The sequence below is a fragment of the Biomphalaria glabrata genome, chromosome 9 (assembly GCF_947242115.1).
Source record: "Biomphalaria glabrata chromosome 9, xgBioGlab47.1, whole genome shotgun sequence".
Lineage (NCBI taxonomy): Eukaryota > Metazoa > Mollusca > Gastropoda > Planorbidae > Biomphalaria > Biomphalaria glabrata.
Window position 1 is genome coordinate 35,669,857 of NC_074719.1, and position 8,848 is coordinate 35,678,704.

General features: G+C 29.1%; 1 long non-coding RNA gene across 1 annotated transcript; it reads right to left on the reverse strand.

The window, feature by feature from the left end:
- Positions 1-3,544: 3,544 nt before the first annotated feature.
- On the reverse strand, positions 3,545-7,673 carry LOC106074760 (uncharacterized). The gene is made up of 5 exons (XR_001218999.2): positions 7,620-7,673; positions 5,810-5,893; positions 5,532-5,625; positions 4,366-4,403; positions 3,545-3,941 (listed from the first exon to the last, which is right to left on the reverse strand). It is a non-coding gene; the product is annotated as an uncharacterized LOC106074760 (long non-coding RNA).
- Between the last annotated feature and the right edge of the window lie 1,175 nt (positions 7,674-8,848).

An 8,848-nucleotide genomic window follows, 5' to 3' on the forward strand; every position in this document is an offset into this window, starting at 1 on the left:
ACACGGGAGGCTCCTTAGTAGGGGAGATAATGATACACCATATTCTTAACATTAACATTCTTAGCAAACGGTTTTAGATTTATTGTAAAAAAATTATATTTTTTATTTTACAATTGTATTGCCAAGTTACGTACGTACGTTCTGTCATACTAACTACTACATTTACAAAAAGAAATGTTGACTTTATTTTTGAAGAAAAAAAATCTAGCATGCATATAAGCGGAAAAAAATTAAAACAACAATTAATAAGTAGTTTATCATATATTTTCGCGCGTACAGAGATGCAACAATACAATATGGAACTAAAGGAAGGGGAGAATTTTGAATAATTTTTTTTTACGGAAATGTTTTTTTTTTTGTCTTGAGGCTTTGAATAAGAGATTAACCCTTTACAGAACAATTAGATAATATATTATTACATGACATCAGTTAGGCCAGGTTTAAATCGTACTTCTCCTTCACTTTCAACTATCCTTTCGTCTACTGGACCGTTGGGGCAACATAGTAGATCTGTCAACCTTCTTTCTCCATTCCTCTCTGTCATTTGCCTTTGATATTATTTCATTCTGATATTCTTTCTGAAAATATTGAAATCTGCCTTTTTACCGGCCTCGGTGGACCACTTCGGGGGCCGACACTGAGTTTGTGTTTCGAAACAAACTGTCTTCGTAACCTTGTTGTCAATTTTCTTAATTTATCTTACATAAAACAGACTTTCCTGCAAAAAGATGATTACGTCTTAAGCGTCATGCATTTAGTCATACGTATTAACCAATGACTTAAATTCTGCCAAGTCACTGGTTTTCCTGGCTAGCTCAGGCAACCCATTCCATGCTCTTATAGCACTAGGGAAGAAGGAGCATTTGTACAAATTTGTCCTAGCATATGGAACGAGGAGTGTCTTTATTTTTGAGTCTTTCTGAGTATTTTATTAAATTTTGTTTTTGTATTAGAAGATTATGGTTCAGTGTTTTATGTATAATTGCTACTTTACTTTTAAGTCTTCTGTCCTGAAGGCTTTCTAAATTTAGTGATTTTACTTACTAAAGGTGTTGTCAAATGTGAATATTCGTTTGTTATGAATCTCAATGCTCTATTTTGTGTCTGTTCCAGTTTCTTAATGTTTTCTTGAGTTGAGGGTCCCTAACAGAGGATGCATATTCTATTATTGGCCTAACCAAGGTTAAATACATTTTAGTTTTATGTTCTTATTTGATTTATAGAAATTTCTTTTAATAAACCCCTAATGCTTTGTTTGATAGTTTCATCAATATGGCGATTCCATGAGTTTTTCATTTATAATAACACCTAGGTATTATGCGTTTTTAGTCTGTGTTACTGGTTTACCATGAATAAGATAAGTGGAACTAATTTATTTTAGTTTTTTTATTTGTTACTCTTAATAACTGACATTTTTCTGGGTGGAAAGACACGCTCCAATTTGATTCACATTTCTGTAAAATGTCTGTATCTTGTGTTGTTTTTATTGTTCTATATATTATGCAATCGTCTGCAAGTAATCTGACTTTTGTTCCTTAACTAATGCAATTTGGTAAATCATTTCTGTAAATTAAAAAATAGTAGTAGACCTAAGACTGTTCCTTGAGGTACTTCACTTTGTAGCACAAACTGATATTTATAGGCCTATATGAACAACCAACAATTGACATATAAAGTAAAGTGGATAGGATGATTGGCTGCTACTTGTAGGATATCCAGATGACTATAGTGACCTTTCAATTTAGAGTATCTGGAATAACTTTTTTTTAGCGGCCCCCAAAAGGGGAATAGGAGCTGTTAGTTTTGTGTGGTCTGTCCGTCTGTCTCGTTTAGATCTCAGAAGCTGGAAAAGAAATTGAAAATCGGACATCATGATATTTTAGATCATTCAAAGTTCTGATGCAATGGCTACTTTTTTTCTTTTTCAAAATTGAACCATTTAATTTATTAAATTATCTATGCAATGTGATTTTTCACAAAAATACACCACTTTTAAATGAAAAACTTCAGGAGAGGTAAGTTTTTTAAAAAGGTCACAAACTTCTTCATTAATAACTCAAACTTCATTCATTTGAGCATTGTTAAAAAAATAATTGCATCTAATATTACAATGGAAAAAGTATCAATGGATCATCATAAAATATATTTTCCATTCATTAACTAAGTCATGGAAAGGAATACTGATTAAAATGTTGTTTTAAAAAAGAATTTTGATACGAAATTATTTTAGTTGTAAGTTAAAAAAAACAAACAAAAAAACTAAGTACTTTTATAGCGCGCAGTTTTGACATATTCTCATTATTCAAATGATAACAATCTAAATTAGACTAAATAGAGGCCTGATGTAGATCTAGATTTAAAGTTAGAAGAGTCTTATGAAAGACATATTTTTGTTTTCTTTTATGTGAAAAATAACGCCAAATGATTTAAAAAATTTTATTACTTTAAACAATCAAAACAAGACTATGGCTTGAATATTCCTGGTCCATTGGTGAATTCAATTGTTTTGCTATCAATTTTGAGCTTCGTCACTATGTCTTCTTGCATTAAGTTTAGGTTCCTTATATCGCACCCATATTTCTTCATATTGTTATCTCTTCTATATCTGTGTTAATGTTTGTTTTGTTTTTTTATAGGATATTACTTAAAAAAAATGTTGACTAAATCTTATAAAACCAAAATGTAAAAACAGCAGATGAGTTGATTAAAATGTATCCTAAAAATCCCTAGTACAATTATTTGAGAATTCACAAAGAAAAGAAGAGTGCGAGATTAATATTAGATTCTGGTATAAATATGCCAATAAATTTGTGTCTTTGTTTCATTTTGTTTTGTACAATACTAAAACCCACAAACACATATGATTTCAATACTATTTGAGATTGGGAAAAATGTCTGAATAAGGCAAAAAGGACAAAGAAAGATTCCCATTAAAATTTCTTTAAATTTTCCTTTGAAGTTCAAAACAATATAGAAGTATCTTCTTATCTTATATACACTTTATTATTGCTTACATAGCAAAAATGGAAATTGCATAACATGAAAAATTACAAAAACTTTTTATCAATGTGTAAAATGGTCCTGATTTAAAAGTCACAAAGGGTAGAAATCCTAAACACATGTCTATACAGGACTTTCATTACATTCTTAGTTCATGGCTGAGAGGAGAAGTGCAGTTGAGAGGACATACTACAAATACCACTTCACAACTTCCACTTTATAATAACTAAATATTCTGAGATTTCATTATCTCTTTTGCACCTGCTTGTCAACTCGAATTTTAGATCTGATAAGGCTTTAATGAGAAATTATTATTGAGCAGACGAAGTGATTTTGTTAAAACTGGATGTTTATCATTCTTAATCATTGTATATATTTTATTTATAATTTCATATTTTAATCAGTTAGTATAACATTAGCAATGTTTTAATTGTTTTATGTTTTAATTGTCTTTCATTTAATAATGATTGTACCTGATAAAGAAAATTAAAAGATTTATTACAAGTTTTAACCTAGTAAACCTAAAAAATAATATTAATGCTCATTAATTAAAAAAAACTTTATTTAAGTAAATGCTTGTTTTTAAAGTTATTTCTTTATTCACAAAGATTAATATTATACATTGCAATATAAACATTGACAAATCTTATTGACAAATCTCATGTTTGTTATTTTATTTAATAAATACATCATGAGATACTGAATGTTAAAAATGAATATGGAGTACAAAATTAAGAAAAAAACTAAAGCAAAAGAATAAATTTGACCAAAAAAAAAAAAAAAGAATAATTAAAACATCATGAAAAGTACTGAATGACAAATGATGGTAAGGTGATGAGAACATGAAATAAAAAGAAAAATCAAATTCCAACCAAAAAAAAAAAAAGATGCAGACTGTCACTGGTAGTATAGCTCCAGATTCATTCCATCATGTATTTCATCTTTATCTATGCTAAGGAAAAAAGGGAATGTTTAAGTAGTTTCCCATTTAGTAACTTGCATACCGGTATATTCAACTAGTATTTTGAAAAGTTAAACAGACAAGCAAAATTTTATTGTAGAAATTGTTTTCTTCTCCAGTCAACACCATTAAGATGTGTACAAGATTTAATTAATTTTTTTCTATTATTTTGTTTATTCCTTTATGCATGTATAAAAAAAACAACAATAGAATATTAAATTAATTTTAATATTTTCTATATAAATCATATCAGTAATTAGTGGCCTAACACTTAACTGCTTGATGACTGATGAGCATTACAATTTACAAATAGAAATCTTACAAACTATGAGTACCAACCATGATCAAAGTGTTATAAAATGAGAGTGTGTAGTAAGTAGATAATAACTAATTGAAAAGGATACAATCAGCAAGTGTCACATGATCTTTAAATATTGTGTACCTGTAAAGAAAAGAAAGACTAATTGTATTAGATTATATGCAATAGATTTTATGTAATATAAATATAAACTGTAGAAAACTTCATTTTGAAAAACATGATTTTTATGATAATAACCATCTGTCATCAGTGTTAGAAGTATTTATAATTTAATGTTATTTCTCATGTTTTTTTAGGAGCTATTATGATTATTTATAAAATACCAATATTTTTATAATCAACTTTTTTTTTTATTCTATAATACTATAAATATATAGAATACATGCTCTCTTTCACTCCACCCCCCCCCCTTTCCTAAAAAAATAAAAATGTTATAAAGATTTTGACTATGAATGCATATTGTGGACTATGAAAAGCTGCTTGGTCATGTGGTATGTGCTCGGAACTATCTTCTCGATGATGCAGGTTCAAACCCTGACTGTCATCACTCCCCAATGTCCTGTTGAAGGAACACTTAAAACATGTGAAACAAACTGGATGTCTTTCTTCTGTTTTCTATTATTTTTAGTTGGAAATACCATCAATTAAATCAACCATTTTAGTACAAGCACAAATTGTATCATTGTTTCATTTTGTTCTTGTTCAATATTAAAACCCACATACACTTATGATATGATTTCACTAGTGTTTATTTTCTTCCCTTTAGTTTTTAGTGATGTTTTTTTTTTAGTTGAGCGCCCAAGTTCTATGCTTTTCGGTTCATAGTAGAGTAATTATAAAAAGGGAAAAGAAAACACACTAAGAAAAAAAAAGGCTTTGTATACTTAGGTCTAAAATGTACTTAAAGTAAAAAAAAATTTTTTGATAGGTGCATTTAAATTTATGTAACTGTAAAGAAAATGTCACATCAAAATCAGATTCAGTCTTAAGTTGATTTACAGAATAAGCATTTTTATGAAACTCATATTTTGTTTGTTATTACAGTGGAGTCCTGATATCCTTAACTTCGGAAATCCAAAAGTCTGCTTAATTAATCCAAAACAAAAATTAGGACACATGTATGAGCTTCAGGAATTGAAAGTCTGTTTAATTAATCCAAAACGAAAATTAGGATACATGTATAAGCTTCGGGAATCGAAAGTCTGCTTAATTAATCCAAAACAAAAATTAGGATACAAGTATGAACCATACCTTAAGTCATTCAACTAGAATACTGTTTTAATAAATTATAAATGCTTGGAAATTAGTTCCAGGAAGGATATGTTCATACATTATGTTTACATGGCTGCAACAGTACAAAACTTGTATTTTAAAATTGAATACATGTACAGTAAAATAGAAAACTACTTTTACAACCATAACTTTTATAACCATTTCGTTCTCTTGTCTTATTTATTGCAATTACAAAGTAAATGTTAAGTTAACATAGATTTATCACATCTTTGAATTGTCTAAAAAGTCAAACAAACCATTTTTTGAGGACAATTTTATCTGCTCTTGTGCCAGTCTGTGCAGCTATCAACTTTTTCAAGTCTCCAATTGTGTCATCATCACTAGGGCTATATTAAGGAATACAATCATTCAAACATCTCCTCCATTTTATCATTCAAATTTGAATTAGTGATTTCCTTTCATTGGCTCATGAAAAAATAGTAGTTCATAACAAAAAACATTTGACTTTTTTTTATCACATTATTCTGACACTGAAAGGTGTAATGAAATTAGCCAGAGCTTTTGAAACAGTCAATTTCAACCAAGTGCTTAGAATATCAGAATTAATCTTTATATACATTAGGATTCCATTATTAACAAAGAAGTAAGTCTTTGGGAATGTTTGGATATTAGGTAATGACTAAGGGGAACTTCAAAAAATTTTAATGAAAAAAAAAATACTCCACATTTTGTTAACATCACGTTTTTCTGGTGTCCGATGGCTGCCTGATGAATATGCACAGTATATAGGACAAAAACTGAATATGTCATCAGAGCACAGGAAAAAGTCGATACTTTTCCCACTATTATTATAGAGATACTATGATGACTATTGTAATTTGGGAATATGATAATTCATTTCTTTTTATTTGAAAAATTAGTTGTTGTTTTTTTTTATGTTACTCTAAGGGTATGTAAGGGTTTGTATGAGTTTTGTTTTTATTTGTTATTTGGGGGAGAGTTGTTTTTTTTTTTTTTTTAAGTGATTTTTGGCATTACGTAATGTCCAAACATTCTTTTAAAACATCTCCAACACTTGATTGCTGATAACTAGCTTCAGCTGTAAAACAAGCCTTTATTACTGAGCACTTGGGCTTTGTATGAATTTTTTTTGCTATTTATTGCTAGTACATTTATCAGCACAAGAGATGATATTATTCTTATTTCTTAATTGAAATCTATTTATAAAGTGTTCAGAACTGTCCAGAAACAGATCATGCTTGCAATCCAAGGTTTCAATAAATATATTGATTGCAAGTTAACAGTTTAGAAAGGAGATTATAACTTTTTTTTTTCTTTTTGAAGAATTTAAAATTTTAATTATTTAAATTTTAAACTATTTTTTTAAAAAGCTTGGTATTACGTTTAGCTCATGCAAGAGTCTTATTTACTCATCATCTCCAAATATTTCAGTAAAATAGAGGAAAATATGTACGAATTATATAAGGTATAAGTCTCTAAGAAGAATGTAATTCAAGAAAGTGTAATTTACACTGACCATGTCACAAACAAGGGCATACTTCAGTGTCTCACAAATTAAAGCAAAAACCAACCAGTTAAAGTAGAGAACTTGAATGTACAAACATTGCAATATTAAAAATGCTTTTAAAAAAAAACAAACTACTAAAGGAGAGTTAGATAGCTTGTAGGGAATTAACTGCTGGCAGTTGATGGCTTTGACTAGGGAAGGCAATGTCAAGAAGATTTAAGCATCTTTGAAAATGCTTGTAGCACATTGTAAGACTGCCAAGTTCAAACAGTCCTAGCCTTTATTCCTTTCACTCCAGCAGACAATATATGTGTTTTCATGAATGAATACCCAGAGAGAACCTCCGAATCTTAAAAAAAAATTACAGGAATGGAGAAATGTAAAACATCATTTCTTAAAATTGCTTTGTGATGCCAACTCAAGCTCATTTAACCTAAATATAATTGTTACGATAGGAATATTTATAGCTCTTAGTTGTAGCCTTATGTATTGAAATAGAGAAAAAGACGAATACATTCATGAGCTGAAGTTTTTTTCCTTGAATACAACAAAAATTTAGTTGTTTGTCAAAAGGATACTTGCACTTGACTCTAACTTTTTTACCAAGTCGATCATTACATGTGATTTCCAACATTCTTTGGATTGTCCCTTGATGAAGTGTCTATAAAACAAAAAAAAAAATACTTTAAATATGAGACTGAAGCTAAGTAACGTAATTAATTAAATAATTTGTTATCATAGTTTCATATATAAATGTCTGTTTCAGATATGTAGACACATCGTGTGTTTGATTTTACATTAAAAAAAAATCTTTTTGTTAGAACATCTTTCAAGCTAATACATGATCAGTGTACTATGGTATTTATAATGCATATTATATACATAGCCATATGATAGGGTAGGGGGATATCTGGGAAAGGTTTCTGTGCTTCCTTCAGGCATTAGAAAGGGCAGAAGAGTATGATAAATGATATTATACAGTATATATAATAATATATACCATAAAATTGTATTTATATATAATTAAAATTATACTATACTTATACTTTATACTAATACTATACCAACTATAACTCAGCTACTTTAAAGGGAAACTCCGATGGTTATTCAAATTTAAGTTATTGACATATTTAAATTCTGCCTAAAAAGTTGTAATAGTAAACATTTTACCATTTTTTTTAAAAAACATTTATATTTAATAAATTAGACAGTAAATTCTTTACATCTAAAAAAAAACAGGGTTCTTTGAGATTTTGTTTTTAGGTTAGGTATAAGTCACTTCCCTCAACAATACTGAAAGGGAAACTAGATTTCACTAATCGTATCACTTCATTCATACAGTAGCTGTTAGGCTGTTAGGCTTAGTAACAGCCTAGACCAGAGCTATGGTACAGTTACATATACATATAGATAGATCTAAAAGCATTCTAGAATAACCAACTCGAGAAAAAAAAAAGTAACATTTTCATCTAAGCCTCTCCCTGTCCCAAGAAGTAAATATATCATGTGTCCTACTGATTCGAACAAACTGGTCAGTGTAAAGCTAGTCTAGACTACGACAGACTACGTGTAGTCAGTCATGACAAGACAACCAAGCGATAATGTTTCTTGTGTGTTGAATGGTGAGGCGAGCATGTAAATCTATTTTTAACACACAATTTTTTCTTTGCTTACAAAATCTAGATCTAACTGCATAGATGAAGATGGTTCTCCGTTATACAGTAAGTCAATAGTTTAAACTAATAGGTTTGTGTGACATCACATACATAGAAACCTGGTGAAAATCTGACCGTTTTGGATGCGCAGA